Source organism: Wyeomyia smithii, chromosome 3, assembly GCF_029784165.1.
Source record: "Wyeomyia smithii strain HCP4-BCI-WySm-NY-G18 chromosome 3, ASM2978416v1, whole genome shotgun sequence".
Taxonomy (NCBI): Eukaryota; Metazoa; Arthropoda; class Insecta; order Diptera; family Culicidae; genus Wyeomyia; species Wyeomyia smithii.
In genome coordinates, this window is record NC_073696.1 from 272,786,757 (window position 1) to 272,813,219 (window position 26,463).

At 40.8% G+C, this 26,463-nt stretch overlaps 1 protein-coding gene across 7 annotated transcripts in view; it reads left to right on the forward strand.

Moving 5' to 3' along the window:
* The window catches only part of LOC129732389 (high affinity cGMP-specific 3',5'-cyclic phosphodiesterase 9A), a 446,233-nt gene that overhangs the window by 299,653 nt on the left and 120,117 nt on the right, over positions 1-26,463 (forward strand). The window lies entirely within an intron of this gene.

Genomic DNA, 26,463 nt, shown 5'->3' on the forward strand with positions numbered 1-26,463 from the left:
CAAAAGTTTTAACTCGAAAATTTAAAAAATATATTTCAAAGAAGGCTTTGCTGCTATATAAAAGTAACAAATCTGCTAAGCATTCGGATTGTTACTTGGGATAAGTTTTTACGCAATTTTTTAACTTAATATGAAACTGGTACTTCAAAAGTACATTTGATAACAAATCCAACAGAAGTAGTTTTGTGAAAATCGGTTGACAAATGGTTGAGTTAGGTATAATTTTTGTAAGGAAAGCAGATTGGCATCTATTGCAAAGTTATTCCACGGTGATACAAATAAAAGAAAGATGTAAGAACATTAATTTTCCTGATTTCTTCATGATTGGACCGGATTCATTGTTTGTTCAATCCTTTATTTTTATTAAAAAAATTGAATTTTAAAAAATGAGCTTTTTTAATAAATATTTTTTAATTATTACTTTAATTTTTTTTCACAAATTTTTTTTTTCAGAGTGTATATTGTTTTTGGAAAAATAAAATTGTTATCAAAAACTTTTTTTCGAAGACATCAAACATCATACATCATCATACCTCATTGTAATCATCAATACCTTACTGAAATAGCATTTTTCAAAAGCTTCTCAAATTGAGTCGTGTTCCAAAAAATTGAACAAATAGCAAAAATGGCAGCTTTTGCTTATAGAAACGTCCATGCAAAGTTTCAGCCAAATCAGAACAGACAATTTAAAAAAAAATTAAAAACTGGGACATTTTTTGTGGAACTGTTCATGACATTTGTGTGGATTTTCCCATGAATTTGTTTTTGACTTATAATGTTGTGAGTATCGACCAGCCACAGCAGCGAGCGCTCCTTCGAGCAAAGCTGCACACTTCGGCACACCTAACTTAAATTTCTACGGGTTCAAGGGAATGAATGTAATTTTTGATGGAAAGACTGCGTTGCACTACTTCATCCAAAACTTTTATTTCGCGTTTATTTTCTTCGACCTTCTTAAGCCTATCAAACCTTCTTTCGCTCTTCGGTTTTCCCTGCGGAGCCCGGGTTTCTTGCCGCTTATTCACCTTCTTTGGTGCAAGTCTCCACAATCAGGCTGCTGTGCTATTCCGACTTTGCGTATCGCTTCTGCCTTTTCCGTCTACTCTTTCTTGAAGAGCTTCACTAAGCTGCAAATCGGGATGCCGTTGACGTGATGGGGTTTCAATAATGCCCAAATAACTTAATTTTAATAAGGTATTTATCTTGTAGTGAAAAATCAGAAGGGGTTGTGTGCAAGGCCGCGACTGCAAGATTGAATCAGAACCACATACATAGGATAGACAAAATGATTGAGATAGGTCATGTAAATTTTAAAATGGCGAAAACTTTTACGAAAATTAAACCAATTTTGACGCTACACGGTTCGTTTCACTGGAAAAGTTGCCTAGTTTCCTAATATTGCTTGCAAATAAGACGTGCCCAACGGACACCGGAATTTTTTCCAGATTTGTTGTCGTATTTTCGAACGATAGACGGGGGTTTCCAAGCTGTCGCTGACGATGAGTCTTTGCTACCTTCATCGTAACCTCCTAATTAAAATGTGTTGCCTTCGGTGAGGTCATGTACCAGGTAGTACCATCTTTGGCTAGCGCTGATTGAATTGTTTCGGTTTTTAGCCATTGTCAGAGTGCACATGGCTCAGTAAATCTCAGCGTACCAGGACTGGGTCTGCTCTGGTGCACCGATAACAATTTCGTATGGCACTGTGAATCATTCATCGGCCGTTTATAGGCAAATATTCCTGCCGCATTACTGCAAGGGTTGACCTAGCTCCACCATGGAGTGATTTCAACTGGTAATGTTTGGAAATCATTTTTGATAGAGGATGGAAATAAGGTAAGAGGGCTGGGTTATTGGTTTGAAAACTCTGGTTGGACAATCTCAATCTATCCCTTACTCTTATGGTTCCATTGCTGTCTAAAAAAGGGCTCAAAATAAGAAAAGGTGATACTATGTTATGCTCTTTCAGATCTTTAAGCTCTGACTTAAATGCATCGACTTGTGATAAGCGCAAAAACAGCTCCTTTGAAGTGATCAATTGCTCTATCAATAACGACAATTTGTTGCCTTCTTTATTATTTAGAGGTTGTGTCTGAGTTTTATTTCTCACGTTGCGGACGAAATTCTGACACCAAGCAATTATTCTTACAAGTAAGTTGAACGAGGAGAAACGGGTAAATATTTCGTTTACAGGTGGTTTAGTCGCAACTAGCATTTATGAATTCTTACTGATGTTGGGCGGCGGGATGGAACCAGGTATAGGCTACATACTTTCAGGCATTCTAAGCCAATCTGGACCATTTTCCACAATTCACTCCAGAATAAGCTGATGAATCAGTGATGATGCGTATGCCTCACGAATACAAGTTGATGGGATTTTTTTTTCAGAAACGCGTGTGATCGTCTGTATTTCAAAACTCGGTTTTCAACATAAGTCTTCCAGGTGCGAGGAGGAGTTTGGAGCTATAGAACGTAACCATGGTGTCGGATCAAAATATTGAACTGGAAACTAAAATCTAGAGAGCTTAACACAGGGGCATGGGTGCAGGCGGGTTTCAATGCGAGCGGGGTTCAAAGCTAGGAAGTGTTACCTGATTCAGCGGAATAACTCTGGACTTAGCTGCGAGTAGTTACACAGTGGATTAAAATTTCTTGCGCAAACTTAGACTCCGCATACTGCAAAGCACCAGGGTGATTCGATTGTGGAGTATTTTGAGTTTCAGAACAGCGCAATACGAACGAACATACGACAGAATCTCATCGTCAATGTTGATACCTTTCACTTGCTCTCGAGGTACCATGCTGGCCTAACGAGCCAGTCGTCGCATGTTCGAATCTCGGCTGAGTAAGTCCAATAGAGTCAATAGAGTAGCGGCGCTAGGGCTTTGCTTCGGGTATCTGAAACATCCATATTGGTGCGTAACAGTGCGTGAAAGGTGTCATGAAATCCAAGCTTCTCTTGGTAGTCTACATTAAACTCGGACAGGGCAATAGTAGGCAATTGGCTTAGGAGGTATGGCTCTTGTTTGATAGAGTTTTGGTTCAAAATCACCATTTCGAGCTTCTCCAGCTCACTTTGTGTATCTTTTAGTGATTGTCATATGACATCTAGATTTTTCAGCCGCATTTGCACCGGACTCGTATTCATCCGAAAATTTCTGAGAACGGTTAAGTGAAGAAAGTAGAGTTGTAAACCAGAAGCGTAGCTCAGATGATGTTTTCTGGAATCTACGTCCATCGTAGATATGAAACCAACGGTCGCTTTGCTTGCCAGATCAGCAGCAAGTTTAGAAATTTTTGGAATCAGAGATAAGGTCTACACGAATCGCATATATCACGGGGAAAGAGACGTGAACACAGTCCAAATGATGGAAAAACTTAGAAGGTAGCTAACCTGCTGGCTGGATTTAACAGGTCTTGTATTAATAATAAAAAATTACTGCAACTGATGATTCAATTCCTTCGAAATTTCACGATGGCGCTCAAAATACAATTAAGCGCTTCATTCTTTGACTGGCATCGCAAAAATGGTGTTAATTTCTGTTACTCTTTCTATATTCTAGTAAACTTTTGAATGTTTTTTAGTGAGATCTATCATTTTTTACTAAAAATGTGATTTCAAACTAATTTGAAACCTAGAATTTTGTCCGATTTTAGTTTGCTTCTTTGCTTCTAATTTACTGAACGCGACTGTATCAATATCAATGCTATTAGTCTCTGTGTGAATAAAGTATATTTGTTGCGTGATGTTCAGGTCACGTCTTTAAGATTAAACATACCCGCATGAGAGTTGAAGCTTCATTTTATTCTTGAAGATCGTGCTTGATGATCATTTAATCTTTGAGAATACAGTAATGATTGTAGTGACTTACATCGGACATTCGGATTAAAATTGCGTGACAAATTTTCCTTGTTGCCTAATATTATACAAATTTTTCAGAAATCTCGCCCAGCCTTACTCCAGCGGTAACACTGACTAATGGTGGCACCACCAAGCGAAGACCGTCGGCTAATGTTTCTTCGCTTCACGTTTGCCGCTTCAAGCTGTCACCCTGTTTGTATATTTAGCTCTTAGCTCCTCACCACGCGCGCGACTGTGTGTGTAGATAGAAAAAGAGAGTGAAGGTGAACCTCGCAAAGTCGATTGGAAACTTAGCCCAGTAATGCGATTAGATGGGGAAAGCAATTGTTTGCAACAGCCCTTCCCCCGAGTAGAATGGTATAAGAATGGGTTGCCTTGGAAATGTGATTTTGTTCTCACACTGAAAGTAGTTCTTCAACCCCGCACTCGGATTACTGATAACTCAATTGGAGTGCAACGATGCAGATGTACGATAAAAATGTTATTCCGGTTCTAAAATGCGTTGGTTTAATGTACGGATTGAGCAAAAAAAAGCTCACCCGCGCAATTTTTACTTCGCCCCAACTGGAATCGCAATTAAAATACCCACCCGGTTGCAAATCCTGGCTGGTTTTCGTTTCAGAAGAAGCCAAAACAGCCCCGTGTTCTGTTCTGCTCTGTGTGTTTGCGTCGTCGTCTTCAGGGCAGGTAACAGCAATGGATGCCTCGTACTCGTAGAACATCGTGCTGCACCGTTGTGCGGTTTGTGGCTTCATTTTCCAGGAATTGGAGCATGAATGGATTGTTTCTTTTCCGAGAAAATATTTATTTCGCAATGCTGCTGCTTACTGGAACGACCGAACAACGATGGGAACGGAACGAATGCATTCGGATAGCAGCTAGAAAATTTGTTTGCCGGGGGAAACGATAGGAAATAGACGGAATGTTTGCCATATGCTCCGAGGTTGGCAAATTTGAATGCTATGCAAGTATGCTGCTGCACGACGACGGGGCCATGTTTGCTGCTGCAGAGAAGTGCAAGCCTCCTGTTTTTTTCGATAAGAAAAATTCCTATTGGTGATCCACTAGCTTATAAAACTCAAGTAGAGGTCGAAAAAATTGTGTAGTTCTATCAGGATTCGTTCTCGTTTTCGGAAGGATGTACGCCAGGGTTAGCTGCGCCACCCGCTAAATGATCTGTAATTACAGGTGCGAGCGTGCGTAAAATTAATTTTGCGGTGCTGTACGGTCGGATTGGATCGGATCGAAACGGATCGGGCAGAACGTTCGGTTATTGTTTGGAACTTAATTACTGCTTGCCCGTTTGGTGACACCACCGTCAGACGGTGTGTGCTGCTATATATCGCTGGTTCGTGGAAAGCAGGGGGGGGGGGATTTTTAGCAGTCGCTCCATGCTTGGGATTTGTAATGGCCACTAGCAAGAGCAGTCTATTGGACCACCCAAATGGTACGCGAGTGAATCGCATCGTTTGCATTTTGATGTTTTTGAGAATGGCGGTAATTACCGAAGCAGTAGAACGGGGAGGGAAGTTTTTGGACCAGTTCGGAGTGGACCGTGGCGCGAAATAGTCGAACCGAGTTTCGAAACGTTAAGTCATCTTAAGAAGAAGTGCGCATCAGCATAATTAGAGCGGGGTGTTAGACATTTGTGATTCTGAAGTTAGTGAGTGTTTTTACGACGATAGGACGGAATACTTTTTGCGGTTTTATCCTTATAAGATGGGGTGAGGAGTACACGAACTAGATAAAGAGTTTATATGCGAAAATAATATGAAAAAATCAAAAAATGCCATTTAGTGACTTGAAAATCAATAGAAAAATGAGTGAACTGTAAACTGTATTGAATATAAGTAAGTGGTAAAACACATCAATGCATAAAAAATACTGTATATGGTATCATATTATACCGAAATTCGTTGTTTGCAACAAGTGTGAAGGTCAACTTTATTCAATCAATTTTTTCTAAGAGTCGCTCCTGTACTCAGTTTAATTTAAGTTAAAAAGATTTTTACTCAAGTTTAATAAAGTACAAAGCGGCTTCAACGCCAAAAAATGAGAGGAAACACCTAGTTGTTAAACATTGTTAACAAAAAGTGTATATTGCATGTAATTTGTAGGCTGGTTCTAGTTAGACATAAGCTGGCACTACCTTACCTAACTTTGCTCTCGACAGGTTTTGTAGCCGATTCTCAGTATACAAGTACTAACAAGCTTTGATGCACCGAGTGCTCCTGCAGCTGTGAGTTACGATTGTTCCGGGATCATGGAATAACTTCGGGGAAATGCAAAGCAGTAATGTGATATAATCTGATTTATATCTGTAACTTTATACAGAAGCTCTACCGTTCAGCGCTATTTATTTTACACCTGTACATGTTCCTTTGATCGTATTCTTTTTTATTGTTTAACTTTATTCAATAAAATGAATGAATTCTACAGTCCATTTCAGTTCTGATTTTCGGCATGCTTAGGAAGAAATTGATCAGCTTTGTGATTTTAGTTTAGTTAGAATTCTTTTTGAATGCATTGCACGTTTCAGAAAAGCTGTTAACGTCATTTGGGCTTTTCTTAGCATGTCTTCATGTACTGGAAAAAATACCATTTAAATTGCTAAATAAGAATGTCATTGGTAAAAAAACACTGGTCGACAAAAAACGGGCCTAAAGCTCGAACTAAAAAAAAAGAATGATTAGAGCTATTTAACCATTCATGTGAATTTTGGTGTACCTAGCCATTTCGAAAACGCGTCAAAAGCTTGCATTCATTCCAACGAGAATGAACCTGAATGAACCCTGTACCTATTGAATCGATGGAGCCGCTAGGTTAACCAATCGACAGCGTTCTAGGGGACGAGTTTAGGGGAAAATTTGGATCTTAATCTCGATGGTAACAGCTTCACTTTTTGACCCATGAAAAAAGCACATCGATTTTTTTGTATGCTAAAAATGACAAGAATAAGAAACGTCGAGATCTGGTGTCATATAAAACATTTTTTAGGAAAATACGACTTCCCATACATCCGCTCCGTGAATCGATGTTTTTCTGCATTTCGATTTCTACCTTCTTCCTGTGCTTTTTTGACGTGGGACTACGTCTTTGTTTTCTATACTGGGATGCATTCTGTAAAATTGGCAATGAAACTGGCAAATGTCACCTAAGATTTCAAACGATAATAACAGCATAACTACATGATGGAACACAATAACCAATATGTTGTTGAATAGATAAAATGTTGGACAATTTTGTAATACGCTACAATAACAATACAATTTTTCAATTACGCGAACAATAAACCAATCACATGCGAGCATTCCTAGCACAGACGACATGAATAGACACCAACCATTCCTTATGATGTTCTCTATATCAATATAAAAAAAAAAATGACGGAGTCTCCCTGTCTCAATAGGTTAATTTATGTTTGCTCCTATGAACTTAGACTAATCTGATGTCTCGAAGGTAAAACGTTTATCGAAAAGTTAAAAATAACCCTTTTTTTCGAACAATTTCTAAACCTGCTGTTAGAGCGTAATAAAAACTGAGGGCTTGAAAGAAAACATGGTGGTAAAAAATACAGTGCCGTACAGTATATGTGTAGCAGAGCGCGGCTGGATTCTCGTCGTCTATGATTGCAGGGGCATACGGCTTCAATTCGCGTGCTGCTGCTGATGGTGGTTAAAAGTTTATCTCATGAATATGGCTACCGTAAAAAACATAAGCTACTCAACACGAATTGAACATTTCTAATAATATATATATATATATATATATATATATATATATATATATATATATATATATATATATATATATATATATATATATATATATATATATATATATATATATATATTTTTTTTTTTTTTTTTTGTTTCAGGTGGAGGGGAAATTTGCATCCAAACCCCTGAGGTGACCAACCTCAGGGAGTGTGGGGTTGGTTTGAATCAGTGACCGGACCCACTAAAACCCCTCCAGTCTCCAGCCCATAATACTCCCCGGGACCACCGCTAGGTATTGCTTCGGGGAGCGGCTTTTGTGCTCTGTGCACCCTCTTGGTTCTATAGATCTCTTTGCTAACTTAGCTAACTAACCTGGAGACTGGCCGTTAGCTAACACTGGCGTGTCGGTGGTCAACCTGTCGCCTGTTTTGCAATTCTAAAACTATTTGAGAGGCGGCTGTACAAACCGCCCTCCAAATGTTTGGGTCTTTACACATCCTCCGAACTAGGTTGTCCGGAGTGGTGTCTGGCCCGCTCACTACCATCATGTCGCTCCGCGCATGCACAAAACGAGGGCACACGAAGAAGACATGCTCAGCAGTTTCTTCCGCATCCGCGCACTCGGGACACATGGGGGACCCCGCATGCCCGAATCTGTGTAGATACTGCCTGAAGCAACCATGACCTGACAGAATCTGTGTCAAGTGGAAGTTAACTTCTCCATGGCGCCTCCCGACCCATCCGGATACGTCCGGAATAAGTCGATGCGTCCATCTACCCTTTGCGGAATTGGACCATTCCTGCTGCCATCTGATCATCGAGAATGACCTTCTGGTGCCTCGTATACCCCTTGTGTCACGTTGATCGAAGCATTCTACGTCCTCCTTAATGGCTATGCTGATAGGCATCATGCCGGACAGGACGCAGATTGCGTCGTATGACACTGTACGGTACGCGCTCACAACCCTCAGGCACATGAGCCTGTAGGTACTTTCCAGTTTTCGACGATGACTGTTGGTACCTAACGCTTTGGACCACGCTGGCCCACCATACCTAAGTATGGACGAAACCACGCTGGCAAGAAGTTTACGCTTGCTGCCATATACCGCTGAACTATTGGACATCATTCGAGATAGTCCTGCAGCGGCCGTTGAAGCCCTCTTACAGGCATAGTCAACGTGACTCTTAAATGTGAGCTTATCGTCAACCATAACCCCCAAGAGCTTCAAGGAACGCCTTGAGGTAATGGTGCAGTCACCGACTCTGACCACCGCCTGTTGCTCTAATTTGCGGTTGTTCACAACCGTAACCTCCGTTTTATGGTGCGCTAACTCCAGTTTCCTAGAGTGCATCCAGTCTTCGACCTTGCGTATGCAGTGCGCGGCCGTCAACTCGACCTCTTCGATCGACTCGCCGTAGACCTCTAGCGTGATGTCGTCTGCGAAACCGACGATCACAACCCCTACAGGGAACTTTAGTTTCAACACCCCGTCATACATGACATTCCACAACACCGGGCCCAGGATGGAACCTTGCGGTACCCCTGCGGTGATTGGGACGCACTTCTGACCCTCCTCCGTGTTGTAAACTAGTACCCGATTCTGGAAATAATTTTCCAAAATCTTGTACAACGACACCGGTACGTGGATGCTCCTAAGCGCGAGCGCTATGGAGTCCCAACTGGCGCTATTGAATGCATTCTTCACGTCAAGCGTGACGATTGCGCAATAGCGAATGCCCCAACTCTTACGCTGGAGTGCTACCTCTGCCGTCTTGGTGACAGAGAGAATAGCATCCAGCGTGGATCTACCTTTCCGGAAGCCGAACTGGTTACTTGCCAGACCGTTTACACCCTCTGTGTACTTCACCAGTCTGTTGAGGATAATCCTCTCAAGCACCTTGCCCGTAGTGTCCAGCAGACAGATAGGTCTGTATGCCGATGGGTCCCCTGGCGGTTTCCCAGCCTTCGGCAACAGCACCAATCTCTGTCGCTTCCACCTGTCCGGAAAGAGGCAGTCATCCAGGCACTTCTGCATGACTGCTCGAAATAGATCGGGGGCCACTTTCATGGCCGTCCTGATGGCCAAGTTCGGGATTCCATCCGGTCCCGGTGCCTTGCTCACCTTTAGGGAGTTGGCGATCACGATGAGTTCCTCATTCGTAACCCTTACCTCCTCCACAACCTCTGCACGGCTGCCGTCTCTCACGGATTGGATGCCCGGCAGGTTGGCCGACCATCCCTGGTCTGTGTCTGAGATACTGGAACGTCGGACGTGAGACTCAGCAACCGGAGGCCAAGGATTTGGCTCGTGTCGTGGAAAGAGTCCCTCGATGATACGCTCCAGCATCGCTGGTGATCGCTCTGCAGGCGCCAACACGCCTTTGGTCTTCGCCATTACGACTCTGTAGGCGTTGCCCCACGGATTCGTATTGGCACTCGCGCATAGCCTATCGAAGCAGGCCCTTTTGCTCGCCTTTATCGCACTTTTAAGCGCCGATCTTGCAGATCCGAATACTACACGACGCTCTACCCTCTGTGCATCGGTACGTGCACGTTGCAACATCCGTCTTGCACGGAGGCACGCGCTACGGAGGTCCGCTATCGCGTCGGTCCACCAGTATACCGGTGACTTACCATTCGGCTTACCAGGTTGGCGGGTCCTAGGCATGGTGGCGTCGCACGCCCGCGATAATGTGGCAACTAATTGGTCAGCACTCGGGCGGAGCCAACTGCCCCCCTCGCGCTCTCTTCTCATTGCTTCTGCAAATACCTCGGCATCGAAATGCGATGTCTTCCACCCGCGGACGGTCGGAGTATTGGCTCTACCCGTCGCCTGCCGCCTCACGTTCTGGACTACGCTATAGCAGACCGACTGGTGGTCACTATAGGTGTAGCCATCGTCTACCCTCCAGTTCACGATCAGTCCTGGGCTGGAGAACGTCACGTCGATGATCGACTCCGCACCATTTCTGCTGAAAGTACACTTGGTTCCAACGTTGGCCAGATCTAGGTTGAGCTTTGCCAAAGCTTCCAACAAGATCTGACCCCTCCGGTTCGTGCGGCGGCTTCCCCACTCAACAGCCCAAGCGTTGAAGTCGCCCGCCACTACTAAGGGTGTTAGTCCCGTCAGCTCCATAGATAACAAATCGACCATCTGGGTGAACCTTTCGATAGACCAACGCGGCGGAGCATAACAACTGCAGTAGAACACTCCGTCTACCTTGGCAACCGCGTATCCTTCATTTGAGGTTGACACAACCTCCTGAACCGGGAACTTGCTGGTCGTGCATATGGCTGCCGTACTGGACTTATCTGCAACCCAATTACCGTTTCCGGGAGGAATGCAGTAGGGGTCCGATACGATTGCGATGTCCGACCGCGACTCAGACGCTGCTTGGTATAGCAGCTGCTGTGCCGCATAGCAATGGTTCAGGTTCAATTGTGTCACCCTCACGCCCGTGGTTTCGTGGCCGCCTTACCGGCTGGGCACCGTGGGCCTCCCATAAAGTGCTTGGCGTCCCGTTTTCCAGTACATACCAAGCACCTGGGAGGCTCCCCGCAGTCTTTAGCTTTATGGCCAGCACCACCACAACGCCTACATAACTGGCTCCTATCGGGCCCCTTGCAGGTCCAGGACTTGTGTCCTCCCTCGAAACACCTGAAGCAAACGTCCGGCTGCTGGAGTATGCTCAGGGGACATACTGACCAGCCAACCTTAAGTTTGGCTGTCTTCAGGGCCAGAGTTGCATCGGCCGATGCAAGCCGGAAAGTGGCCACCTGGGTCCCCGCTGGACCCTTTCGGAGGCGAATTACCCCAGTGGCTACTTCCACTCCGCACTTCTCCTTGAGGGCCTGTGCAATATCGCACCTCTCGGTGATTTCATCCAGGTTTTTGAGCTGGAGAGTCACCTCTGAGGTGAGTGCCCGAATTTGCACATCTTTCCCGAGGACCTGCTCGGCTACCGTCTTGTAGGCAGCGCCCTTGTTTTTAGCATCCTTACGGAGCTCAAGGATCATCTCGCCGGTGCGAGAACGACGGATGGTCCGCACATCCGCTCCCAGATCCTTGAGCTGGGTTTCGCCTCTCATTTTCTTCAAGACTTCGGAGTACTTGGACCCCTCCGTCTTGAGTATGAGGGCGTCGCCCCTGCTTCGCGCCTTCTTTCCCATTTTTGGGCGATTTGTCGCCTTCTCGTCGTTGCGCTTGCTGTCTTTTTGGCGCTTCCTTCCTCCCACGGTAACCCAAGGGTTTCCCGTAGCTGCCACTTCGGCAGACTTTTCGGCGGACTTGGAGGCCGTTGGTGTGCTATCTCGCGGGCTTAGCACAACCAACCGTTTCTTGCTGTTCTCGGGGGCTTCCCCCGGAGACTGCCTTGCTCTTTTTGCGGCTGACCCGGAGGCGCAAACCGCTGCAAACATGCAGGTGTCCGTTTGGACCGACTTCGTCGCCCTTCCGGTCACCTCCGTTGCATTCTTCTTTGCAGCCACCGCTTTTGCCTTGAGCTCGGCGTGCTCCTTCTTCGCAGCATCGACGGAGGACCGAAGCATGTAGAGAGCCTGCTTCAGGTACTTCGTCGTGTTGGTGCGACTTTTCGCAAACTCGATTATGGCATCGAGCTGCTTCGACAGCGCTACTACCTTCGGTAGCGTGTCTCGCTGTCTTCCGACCGCCTTTATCAACAGTGGACCAGCCACTGCGATGTCTTGCGTCGATCCGGTAGGCGTACTGCCTTTGCCGTCTTCGCAGGCGTCCTTTACTGCATCCATCTCCGCCTTTCTCGGCGGAGACCTCTGGATGCCTCCTCGTGCAAACGGGTTTTTCAACCCATCTGCGCCCAATTGTTGATCTTCATTATGTTCATTATTCATTTTTGTTAAGTGGGTCCCCCTTCCAGCCGCTATCCTTATCCATACTGGAGTGGTCGCCTATCTGGTCCCATGGTAGTCTATGCCGAAGCAGTGAGGCCATGGCTAGGGGCGGCTGCCATAGCGCCTTATGAGCAACTATGACACCCCCGACCGGCGCAAGTCAGAAAAGGACATCTGATCCCACTCCTGCCCGGTTCCCACCGGGCAATGAATTTGGAACGTACTGGAAGGCCTGCCAGGTTTTACGGGACGGAGACCCCTGCACCAGTTGTTGTCTCGCCGTTTCAAGCCGTTGTCACACGACCTTACTAAGAGAGCTCGGCGCAGGTGCCAGCCCAGAATCGTGGTACGAAAACGAAATCCGACTCTTATCATATGGCGTTGCGACCAGTTACCGTAATTGGGAACTTACTGGCATCAATCCCAATGGGCGAATTAGGGCATTTGGGTGGTGGGAGCGGCACTATTCGCTCCGTCAGAGCTGCTTCCGGATAATGTGGCTTTTGTGAGAATTCGGCGGCCCAATGCCTGAGTCTCACCACAACCTAGGCTAGCTCTCGCTGATGGTCCGGGACTGCGTTCTTGCAGTTAGCACTTCCGTGGCCTACGGTAATCGCCAAATACCGACCCGTGGTGGCATACAGCTCTGCCGATATATATATATATATATATATATATATATATATATATATATATATATATATATATATATATATATATATATATATATATATATATATATATATATATATATATATATATATATATATATATATATATATATATATATATATATATATATATATATATATATATATATATATATATATATATATAATAAATTTGATTTAATCAGAGTTAAATGAGATATTGTTGTATTTGAGAGATTTGGTTGAATTTAGTTGTTGAGGAAAGAGAATTAAGTGTGATTTAGACGCATTAGGAGAAATTCTTGGTGCTGCTGCAGCAACGGCAATACGCTTGTGCCTTGTTAAATAAATGAGTTTTGTAAACACAAAAAAAAAGACTCAATACCGCTAAGTGCAAACGAAGTTTTTTCGAGTTTTGTTACATATATTTCTAAAATAAGAATTAGTAAGTGGTAATCAACGCGAAATACCGTGTCTCCGCGCGTATGCGTCGGTAAGAGGGAATAGAGCGGTCGCGCATAACTTTCCGGGGTAAACGTGTTTTCGGCCCAGGTAAGCTTTGCTCGAATATGGATTTTCGGTGTGTTGTGACTTCCGAGGTGTACCAAACCATTTATTCGCAGACTGTCCACCCGTAGGTTCTATTCCAGCACGCAGTGATTCTGAGTAGGCTCCGTTCGTTCGATAAATATCGTAAATAATTATTCGCGACAAAAAATTGTAAATAATCGCCACCAAATAACGCAATTATTTGCAATTAATATCAGGATTATACGCGACTCATCTGCCAACGCACACATCTTTTTTTTTCTTTTTCTTTTTTTTTCGTTCGATTCTAACGGCGATGGCCAAGCAAATAGGCCGTTTTTGAAGCTCTCTTGCTGACCGCTTGCAGTATGTGTTGAGGGTCTATATATTTACTTTTTTCTTGTTTTTGGTTAATGCATATCTGGTTGCTTCGTAACATTGTGTAGTCAGCTGGGATAAATCAATGAGAGATACGTTTCGGTAGTTGCATAATGACTTCATAAGCATATTTTCGAATATTTGAGTCTGTCTTGATTAGGTTATAGGTCCGGTATCCTCGCGTGCGCTTTATTTTTGCGGTGTTTCCGAGTCCGAGTCACCAGTTCTTGAAGTTGAATTAAGCTTTAATTTTGCAAGGAACAAAAATAAAATTCTGCTCTAAAGTAAAAAATTTGTGGAATGAACGCCTCAATTAGTGTTGACGATAAGCCTTAAATGCATACTGACAAGGAATGAATAAGTTTTATTTTATTTGTTTATTCATTTAAATTTATTTGGCTATTCAACCATCCCCTAGTCATTACCAAAACGCGCCAAATTGTGTCGTATAGAAATTGCTCGCCGGGTTCGTCTGTCTGTCTGTCTGTCTGTCTGTCTGTCTGTCTGTCTGTCTGTCTGTCTGTCTGTCTGTCTGTCTGTCTGTCTGTCTGTCTGTCTGTCTGTCTGTCTGTCTGTCTGTCTGTCTGTCTGTCTGTCTGTCTGTCTGTCTGTCTGTCTGTCTGTCTGTCTGTCTGTCTGTCTGTCTGTCTGTCTGTCTGTCTGTCTGTCTGTCTGTCTGTCTGTCTGTCTGTCTGTCTGTCTGTCTGTCTGTCTGTCTGTCTGTCTGTCTGTCTGTCTGTCTGTCTGTCTGTCTGTCTGTCTGTCTGTCTGTCTGTCTGTCTGTCTGTCTGTCTGTCTGTCTGTCTGTCTGTCTGTCTGTCTGTCTGTCTGTCTGTCTGTCTGTCTGTCTGTCTGTCTGTCTGTCTGTCTGTCTGTCTGTCTGTCTGTCTGTCTGTCTGTCTGTCTGTCTGTCTGTCTGTCTGTCTGTCTGTCTGTCTGTCTGTCTGTCTGTCTGTCTGTCTGTCTGTCTGTCTGTCTGTCTGTCTGTCTGTCTGTCTGTCTGTCTGTCTGTCTGTCTGTCTGTCTGTCTGTCTGTCTGTCTGTCTGTCTGTCTGTCTGTCTGTCTGTCTGTCTGTCTGTCTGTCTGTCTGTCTGTCTGTCTGTCTGTCTGTCTGTCTGTCTGTCTGTCTGTCTGTCTGTCTGTCTGTCTGTCTGTCTGTCTGTCTGTCTGTCTGTCTGTCTGTCTGTCTGTCTGTCTGTCTGTCTGTCTGTCTGTCTGTCTGTCTGTCTGTCTGTCTGTCTGTCTGTCTGTCTGTCTGTCTGTCTGTCTGTCTGTCTGTCTGTCTGTCTGTCTGTCTGTCTGTCTGTCTGTCTGTCTGTCTGTCTGTCTGTCTGTCTGTCTGTCTGTCTGTCTGTCTGTCTGTCTGTCTGTCTGTCTGTCTGTCTGTCTGTCTGTCTGTCTGTCTGTCTGTCTGTCTGTCTGTCTGTCTGTCTGTCTGTCTGTCTGTCTGTCTGTCTGTCTGTCTGTCTGTCTGTCTGTCTGTCTGTCTGTCTGTCTGTCTGTCTGTCTGTCTGTCTGTCTGTCTGTCTGTCTGTCTGTCTGTCTGTCTGTCTGTCTGTCTGTCTGTCTGTCTGTCTGTCTGTCTGTCTGTCTGTCTGTCTGTCTGTCTGTCTGTCTGTCTGTCTGTCTGTCTGTCTGTCTGTCTGTCTGTCTGTCTGTCTGTCTGTCTGTCTGTCTGTCTGTCTGTCTGTCTGTCTGTCTGTCTGTCTGTCTGTCTGTCTGTCTGTCTGTCTGTCTGTCTGTCTGTCTGTCTGTCTGTCTGGCTGTCTGTCTGTCTGGCTGTCTGTCTGTTAACATTTCCATTCTATATTTCGTTTGTCGTTCTTACTAACGATTTTTTTTCCATTTTCGCTCTCTTTCTCTCACATTCATTTTTATATTTCCCTTTCTCCATTCCGCTCCACAATTAAAATTCATTTCCTTGTTGCTTCTTTCTTTTCTTTAATAATTGATTCCTAGTTTCAGTATCCTAGTTTTCAATATTGTTTAAACTTGAGTGGAATTTAGAATTGTTTTCGTTATCTTTCGTAATATTTTTTTCGGTTTTCTCTTTTTTCCATTTTCTTTGCATTACACATACTAATTTCCCTATTTATATTCAATTCTTTTGTTTCCATTAATAATGTTCCTTTCTGATGAATTATTGTAATCATTTAGCTCTTCATATATATTTTTTATTCCTCTAGCTTATTTCTCTTTCTCTTTCCTCACTCATTTTCACGTACAATTTTATCAATCATATTTAATCTATTTGCATTTTAGTTTTCTTTTCTTTATTTATCGCTTTCTTTCCTTCTTTCGCATTCCTGCTTTCCCTTCTATATTATTGTCTTTTTTTGTATTTCAATTTCATTGTATCATAGTGATCTACAATTCTTTTTTTTTAGTATTTCATCGTATTTTGAATTTATTGCAAATCCTTTTCACTCATTTTTCACTTTTCTCTCCAATTGTTTCTTTGTTATTTTTATTTATTATTCATCAGCTATTTTTTTTTCAACATTTTGCTCTACAACATTTTGTTTATTATTTACCTTTTTGTTTACGTCCTTGTTTCACAATTATTCTTTTAAATTTTCATTTAACATTTAATTTTTTTCGTCATTTTTTATTCCCATTTCGCATTTAACTTTTTCATTGTTATTTGACAGTTTATATTTTTTCATTTCAATTTATTTGATTGTTTTCTTTCGTATTCAATTTCTCGTTCTATTCCCGTATTATTTTTTTTGTGCGTTTGCTCATTTGCAACGCATCAATTTTTCCGGTTTCAATTATTATTTCCATCATTTCCACTTTTCTCCCGAACCTGTTTCTATTTTTCCATTCTTCGTTTCTCGTTGTTCTGTTTCTTTTTTTTTGTTTTGTTTTATTTTACTCTTTAATTGCTTATTTCCAGACTCTGTTGTTTTTGTCTTTTTCTATTTAGTTTTGAAATCACTTTCTCATTGTCCTTAGTTAATTTTTTTTAACTATTTTTTTTTGCCTTGTTTATTTACATTCCCGTTCACTTTTTGTGTCTCTTGCTTACTGGCTTTTCATTTCCCTTTTTTTTTCGTTTAACATTCAATCTATTTTCATCCCATATGCTTTAATAATTTTTTGCTGTGCATTTATCCGCAAACAATTTTTGGTTTAATATTTTATTTACCGTTTTTACGTTGGCTTATAGGAAAACTCATTTAAGAGGCATCAAAATTTACAGCTATGCTTATAAAAATATAATCTTTCATTTATTCTCTAGCTTGAGCTCTAGAGCATAATTTGTATTTATCAGTGTTTTACTGTCTTATTTGAAAAAAAAGAAAGAAAGAAAAAAAAGTTACATGAATAAATCTTTGCTACAGATTTCGGTTCGTAATTTAAGCTTCTTTTAAAATATGAAGGATTTCTGAGTCGATATAGGTTAAAAATACATTTTTTTATTAATTCGCTTTGGCGGCACCCATAAATTACGTAACGCTTAAAGGGTAGGTGAGGGGGGAATGATATCCTAGGGCGTTAGGATTTGTTACATTCAGGTGCTGGGGTAGCTAAGACCAGCGTTACGTAACAAAAAATCTCTGGAGAGTCTTTCCATGAAAGAACATTTTTATTCAGCAAATACTTGTACAGCGCAGAAGAATTCTTCTTACGTATTTTTTATGGGGAGGTGGCTATGAACTATATGACAAGAATTAGTTCCATGTATTGAAACGAACTTTATGTTTATTTTTACGAGAAAATTTTTAATGTTACTGGACATCTAAAACAGATTTCCAACCTAATTATAACTTGATATCCTCAATAACAATAAAAATTGTATGTTAGTGCAATACTGACACTGATGAATTTTATTTCTTAGAAATTAATGTTCTCTGCAAAAATATATTTGAAACTATGTTAGTAGCTTAGATTATGATATTACCGTGCACTTCCTGTGGCAAAGCATACACTGCACCAGGCAGCGTACAAGGCTGCTGTTTAATCAGCTTTTTTGAAACGAACCGCACACCAGGCCAACAAGGTCGGACCACAAAACTTATTTACCGGTGTGCGATTTTCTACGTATAGATATGGATGAGCGGATTGTGAATTATAATTTTAGCGGTATACTGCGCCCACTTTATGTGTGGCTTTTAGCTGCCACATCCTCTGCCTCTGTGCTCTGTGCACTGCATATTATAATTTTGCAATTTGTTTGCTACAAACTAGTTTTCTACCCCTGCTAGGAAGATTAAATTTCATTGCGTTTTTCATATCGAAGGAGACGCATGGCATTCAATCACTTTGGATAAGTCGTGATATTTACCAATGGAGTGCAGGCGGGTAATCGAACGCAAATCATCCTTGTTTAAAGCAAGAAAAAAAATCAATTTAACAGTTCATAGATTGCTGCAAGCCGCACCGAATATGATTCACTACACTTACTCGAAAACAAATATATCAAAACAGATGTCAATCCAGTGACCGCGTATAACGATGACTGTGACAAACATATAAATTCATAAATTAGTGCAAAGCCAAATTAATGGTCTGCCGGATCGGATGCGACCAGCGGCTGCATTGCAGATGGATACGCGCCTCAATTAGTCATCCAGTAATGATGAGATATTTAATGCCAGCTGGGGCTCCACGAACTATTCACGATGTGGTGGCCACTACATAAATCACGATGCGAGTATTGAATCGGTTTTACTGCAGTTGAACTAGGTTTCAATTCAGGTCAATTTTTGGTTTTCCAACACGATGATCAGTTAGTTAATTTCAACTTGTTTAACAGCAAAAATGTATCTTCATCTTCACGCGGCAACTGTGATTCAATTTGCGCTGATATTACCAATCGGTACAAATTACCGCCGAATTCCCGCAACATAATTTAATACACACGCAGAGCAAACAGATGCCGGAAAACATGCCATTCTGTCAAGTTCCACTTGAGATGAAAATTAATATTCACGCTAATTACCTTTTCCGATTCATCACACGCGTGTCCGCGCAGTTACCCACTCCGGATGTAAGTCCGGAAGGGTGGGTGAAACGGACTTGTACACTCCCCTTTCGAAACCCTGAAGCAGCATTTTGTTTTAAGTCGGCCGTAAAAATTTGATTATCGTGCGTTTTAAATCATATTGCGCGCTTGTCACAACAGGCTCGGGAGTCCCGTAATTGGACAGGACAAAATTGACTGTGGAATTTTTAATACGATTTCCTCCTGTGCGAGCGTGCGGTCGGTGTCGTGAAGTTATTTTACATTGCAATCACGAGCGAGAGAGAGAGAGAGACAGTGGAAAAATAGCCTGTCCAAATTCTAGACCCATCTCCAGTCATTCGGGATGTAAATATAGCAATGTATTAATTAAATTTTCAATCGAGTGAAGTTGTTGCGACACCCTCACCAGGGGAAAAATTAATGAGTGGAATCGTGCTGTTAAAAGAATTTAAAAAAAAGGGAAACATGATTAACTCTCAGTTTGATTCTAAATTTTACGATTATTTGAAATAACCTCAGTATTGTAAAAATTTCGCCCTAGGGTGAAGCATATAAGAGAAGCTCAAATGCATCGAAACTTGAGATCTAAAAGGAAGTCGTCAGGAAATTGAGTTGCGGTTGGATTTTCACTTTGATCCGCTTTCCACTAGAAACGAAATCAGATCTAACTTGTAGCTAGGTTTTTTTCCCATAAAAAAAGACACGTTCATCGTTGAATCCATTTGCCTTCACGAGCGAGGACAGCCGAGCCATCGATGGAGAACGGTTCGAGATTTCTCTTTTATTGCCAATCTGAGTTTGCAAGTAGGTAGGAGTTTTTCGCGTTCACCGTTCGAGAGTTATTGCAAATTTATTCCCGCCAGTTGGTATAAATCACGTCTCCTTAGAGAGCGTTATTTGGCCTTCAAACCGCTGATGGTTGGTTCACTTCATTCCAGATTTGCGTTCACGGTAGAGGGGCAAAAACCTCGATGCATAATATATGAGCTCGAAATTAGCATGGAGAGTCGTATTTGCATTAAAGAATCCTAATTGAAGACATTTTTTTCGGTTGGCTAGACACTTGAACATTGATGAAAAACTTGAACCAACTTTTTTCGTAACTTTTTTCGTATGATATCGGTTTAGTATGTGTGTATCCGTAATAAGATAAGTTTAGCTTTCTTAGCCCATTTCAAGTTTTAAACATTATGAAAAGCCTTGTGAGGAAAATGCAATCAACCTTCTCGTGTTTGAAAATGAGAGTTTAAAAGTTTTTTCTTTGTCAACTGCTTGCTGACTTTTAGCTCTAAATATATGACTTTTCCATTATGTGAAAATTTCTATGTAAATGTCAATAAATAATTTGATAGTTCTTGAATTTTCATTTTACTTGAATGAAATTTAATTGTGAGCTATCAAGAGAAACATTCAAAGTATTGAAAAACACTGCTCAACACAGAAATTGCCCTAGAGCTCAAGCTCAAGCTCAAATGAAAGATCATATTTTTTTAACAGTTTCTGTGAATTTTGGTGACCCTCTCCGTCTCTGATGACTGAATGTTTGTTGGAAAAGACACAAATTCAAATCATAATGACGCCAAAGACTAAGTCCTTCTCTATTGAAAAATCTAGATTGCATATTTAATCAAATAAAAAAGAGGGTGAAAATTTTGATTTCTTTATTTTTCATTTTAATAAAATAAACTAAACGTAGAGTCCTTAATTTATTACATTTGCCTGAACAAAATATGTTCAATTATTCAGAAGCGAGGGCTCCTGATTCGTGCATGGAATCTTACCTCGCTATATTCTGTTAAACAAGTAACTAATTATCGTATCGCAGGAGAAAAAAATTGGAAGGAACGGCAAAGAAGACCATAAAATTATGTGGTGATGATAATTTACCTTGAAGAGATGCTATAAAGCTTCATTAATTACTCAGATAGTAATTATATTTTTCCCCATTATCCTATTTATCAGTGCGAGTAAATATGCAGTGCGTGCGAGCGTTGCTTGGTACATTGGTTCAATCGGTTCGCTTCGCGAATATTCAATTTATTCGAAGTGAAGCATTGTCATCTATTTCTTTATATATTTTTGCCTTTCTTCTAGAAAGGTATAGCAATCACTGAAAAAACCAAAGGTATAAAAGTGCTCCAAAGGGTCGAATCTCGTATATCAATCGACTTAGTTCGACGAGCTGAGCATTTTCTGTATGTGTGTGTGTGTGTGTATGTATGTAACGGTCTCCCAATCTCACTCGATTTTCTCAGAGATGGCTGGACCGATTTTCATGAAACTAATTGCGAATGAAAGGTCTAGTTGCTCTATAAGTTTCTATTGAATTTCATTGCAATCGGATTTTTAGTTTTGAGGTTATGTATCAAAATGTAAAAATCACAAAACTTCATTATCTCAGAAACTACTCAACCGATTTGAACAAAATTGATATCAAAAGAACGGGATTGCTTTTTGATTCATTTGTATAATAATTTCATAATGATTGGACATGTAGTTTCAAAGTTATGCAAAGAAATGTGTTTCAAACACTGTTTAAACTCACTCACTTTTCTCAGAGATGGCTGGACCGATTTTCACAAAATTAGTGTCATATGGAAGGTCTTGTTGCCCCATAAGACCTTATTGAATGTTATTGTTATTGGACTTTAACTTTGTCCGTTATGTATTATAATGGGAGATCAGGCTATGACAAGAAACATGTTTCTAAGACTGTTTGAACTCACCCACTTTTCTCAGAGATGGATGGACCGATTTTCACAAAATAAGTTGCAATAGAAGGTCTAGTTGCCTGATAAAACCTTATTGAATTTTTTGATAATCGGACTGCAACTTTGTCTGTTATGTATCAAAATGTAAAAGTTATGAAACTCCATTATCTCAGAAACTACACAACCGATTTGAACAAAATAGGTATCAAATGAAGCCGTCTTTAAAACCTCTAAAAACGAATTTTATGATGATTGAACATGTAGTTCGAAGGTTATGAAAAGAAACGTATTCAGAAAACTTTATCAAATTCACTCGTTTTGCCAAAGTTGGCATCACTGATTTCAACAATCTTAGTTTTAAATTGAAAGTTTAGTTGCACTATTGGTACTCATTTGATTTGATTATAACACTGGTTGACAAAATTGAAAAAAATGCTGCTCTAAAGCTCATAATAATTGCCCTAGAAAGAAAAAAAAAATCACAGGAAAAGCTATAATTTTTCATTTTTTCTTAGTTTGACCTTCGGGACAACACTTGTGTTAACCAGTGTAATCGGACTTTTATTTTATCCATTATGTGTCAAATTGTAAAAATATTAAAAATCTTTTCTTTCAAAGATTACACGACTTATTCAAAGAAAACAGGCGTCGCAAATTCGGATTTCAAATTAAAGCATGAAGTTGATTCCTGGTCTCTGAGCATCATTCCGGGTACTGAAAAACTCACATTGGGTAATGTTTGTCCCTTTTAGACTGGTAGAAACCGGAAGCTACTGTCTAGAAATTAAAAATGGCGTCTGAAGATGATTTCTGGCCTCAGGGTATCATACCGCTTCTTCAAATCGTATTGGATGATATTTGTCACTTTAGGCTGTTGATCGGAAACTGTCGCCATCTTCGCCATAGAAATACCCGGATTGGGCAGTTCGGCAATTTTACGATGGATTTTATGATTTTATGATTATCAGGCAACCAGAAGTGGTCATCTGGATTGAAAATTGGTTTTTAGGTCGGATTCTGGCCACTGGGTATAATCCAGGTTTCAAGAACCCATATTAATTGGTATTTGGCCATCCATTGGATGCCTCTCAGAAACGATCAGTAATATCAACTGCGATAAAGAATTTTAATTTCACTGATAAAATCATTCAAATTAATGTATAAGGAACAACATTTAATTATGCATTATTTGAAATCTACTGACTAACGTTGACTTAAAGAATCTGAATATTTATAGGCAGTATATGCGTACAAACCGATTATACCATAATCAAAAACAACATCGCATCATATAGTTGAAAGAATTTAATGTTATTTGCGTTATTGTTATTTGTGTTAATTTATATTCATATCGTCGGTTTGATATGTTAAATTTTAAATATTCGGTATAGTTGTGCTGTTGGCTACCAAAAATTTGTTGTTTAGAATGAATAACAAATCCAGCAGAAATAATCAAGGTGTATTTTTTAAGTGTTGGAGTAAATCTATTTCAACAAATTATAAGTTCGAAGGAGAAAGGCTGGGTCTCACCGCTAGGTGGATTAATTTAGGTTTTTTTTGAAAAAACGAAATTTTTATCCACTTCTGGCTCTAAAATAATTGGTAATTTCCAACATCCTTTTTACATAAGCCCTTCTCAAAAATTATTCGTGATTCAGAAAAAAATAACAGAAGGGATGTGTGTAAAGTGCAAGTTTGACGTAGAATTATATGGAGCAGTTGGAAGCCAAACTTGTTGCATTCAAAAGTGATTGCAAATTCTTTGAACGATAGACACTGATATTACGATAGACTATCTTATCTCAATGTTAATAACTTTTATCCAATACTACCTATCAATATTATCCTGGTTCCGGCAGCATTCTTATAAAGTGGTATTTGACTATCGTTGGCTATTTTACAGGTTCTTGAATTTCAAAGTGATCGTAAATTGTCGTCACATTATTTTCAAATTTTTTTTTAAGAATATAGTGTTGGATAAAAGTTATTGTTATTGATCACTCTCGAATGTAATAATATACTTATTGTAACATAAAACCTTATGTACTTCACCGCAATCTTGCAATCGTGGCACACAGCCCTTCTGTTTCTTCTGTGTTGCATACTAGAGTATCTGTGATGGGGGAATCTTCCTGTGATTTATAGAAATTCCTGATTTACTTCCAACTTGTTTCAACTCACCAAAATCTGAAGTAGAATAAAGGACCCTGGAGAAAATTACAAAAAAATAGATCAAATCACACCCGCTCCCACATCCCGCTGCTAGTCTCCATTCACTAGTGAAATGATTGGTTAGCGCAGAGACAGGTCGGTATATAACCTAAAGAATGCCTTCTCGGTTAACTAGGTTTAATATTCTATGGACCGTGCAAGCTTTAAGCGACCAATCAGAGATCGAAATCTGTGTTTCAACAAGGCTGGACCATTTTCAATAGTACAATAGTTCGAATAGTCAAGTTACAATTTTCTGCGTTTGGGCGGATGCACAGTTGATTTTACAAAGGATTGCTACAAGAACGAGGGAAATCCAGCGAAAACTAACCGACCTTTTTCAGTTTTCAGATTTTCATTCTACATCCCTAAAAAAGCAAAAGCGAAGCCTTGGTGCTACATTCTACACCCCTATGCAGTCGAATTTCTTGAAAAACGCAGTTCTACGTAAAAAAATCGAAAACAGCGGAAAAAGAAAGCAATTTGAATGTGTAGATTTGTGAAGGTTAAGGATACTGAAAGAGAAGGCAAACAACGAAAAACAGTGTTAAGAGTAGACAGACGTGAATCAGACTGAAATAGAAAAATAGAAGAAAACAAAAGAAAAATGAGCAAATATACAGAGATGGAAGTGAAAAGGCACAAAGAGAGAGAGAGATAGAGATAGAGATAGCGATAGAGATAGAGATAGAGATAGAGATAGAGATAGAGATAGAGATAGAGATAGAGATAGAGATAGAGATAGAGATAGAGATAGAGATAGAGATAGAGCCCGAAAAGATCCTCGACTCGATCGGGAATCGAACCCGATATCACAACCGTGTGGGAGAGCTAGCCGACCGACATCGCTAACCACAGAACCACGGGGACCAGCAAAAAAGATTGAGGGAGTGAGAGAGATTGAGGGAGAAAGAGAGATTGAGGGAAAGAGAGAGATTGAGGGAGAGAAAGATTGAGAAAGAGAGATTGAAAGAGAGAGATTGAGAGAGAGAGAGATTGAGAGAGAGAGAGATTGAGAGAGAGAGAGAGATTGAGAGAGAGAGAGATTGAGAGAGAGAGAGAGATTGAGAGAGAGAGAGAGATTGAGAGAGAGAGATTGAGAGAGAGAGAGAGATTGAGAGAGAGAGAGATTGAGGGAAAGAGAGAGATTGAGGGAGAGAAAGATTGAGAGAGAGAGATTGAAAGAGAGAGATTGAGAGAGAGAGAAAGATTGAGAGAGAGAGAGATCGAGATAGAGAGATTGAGAGAGAGAGAGTGAGAGAGAGATTGAGAGAGAGAGATTGAGAGAGAGAGATTGAGAGAGAGAGTTTGAGAGAAGGAGAGAGAAAGCGATTGAGAGAGAGAGAGAGATTAAGAGAGGAAGAGAGAGAGAAAGAGAGAGAAAGAGAGAGAAAGGGAGAAAGAGAGGGAGAGAGAGAAGGAGAGAGAGAAGGAGAGAGAGAAGGAGAGAGAGAAGGAGAGAGAGAAAGAGAAAGAGAAAGAGAAAGAGAAAGAGAAAGAGAAAGAGAAAGAGAAAGAGAAAGAGAAAGAGAAAGAGAAAGAGAAAGAGAAAGAGAAAGAGAAAGAGAAAGAGAAAGAGAAAGAGAAAGAGAAAGAGAAAGAGAAAGAGAAAGAGAAAGAGAAAGAGAAAGAGAAAGAGAAAGAGAAAGAGAAAGAGAAAGAGAAAGAGAAAGAGAAAGAGAAAGAGAAAGAGAAAGAGAAAGAGAAAGAGAAAGAGAAAGAGAAAGAGAAAGAGAAAGAGAAAGAGAAAGAGAAAGAGAAAGAGAAAGAGAAAGAGAAAGAGAAAGAGAAAGAGAAAGAGAAAGAGAAAGAGAAAGAGAAACAGAACAGAAAGAGAGAGAGGAGAGAGATCAATTTAGTTCGGAATCCTGCTACAATTAAATGCCAGTGTGCTTGAAGTTTTCAGTATTTTTTACTTACTGCATCTCATGGATTTAAACGTGTACGAAGCTGCGGTCTTCAGCAAAGTTGTTCTGGGGGGCCAGGGCTTCTAGTTTATGAAAATTCGATTGGAAATGTTTTGACATCCTATTTGAGGATAATCACTCAAAATACAGTGAGCTAAATTCAAATCGTCTAGAGACACCTAAACTGCTGATAGAAAACCAACTTAAAAAAAGCTAAGATTTTTTTACTGGTGACCCGGGTTGAAATTGGCCATCTACTTCTACAGGTGAAGATATGGTCAATGTAGAACCCTTTCCAATCGATTCAGCGGAATATTAATACGAATTGCATGACTACCGCATTTGTAAAAACGTGTTTGAAAAAATTAGGACCGCATGTTTTATCACGGATTGCAACGATCCTCATATGTATGTCCTTATCATCATTACAATAAGAAGTTGAGGTCAAAATACGAAGAATTACTTATCCACTAGCGAAACGTAGTGGCATAATTCAGTACTGAACTTCTCATTATCAAGAAGCCCTTGAAGAAAATCTGCCCATCAAACAGGACTCCGTAACCTCGCGGCTACCAGCTCCCCTCGTATTTCAACATAAATCTTTGAGGGAGATCTCATCTCAAGTAACTCTCATTCTTCGCGTCATCCTAAGAA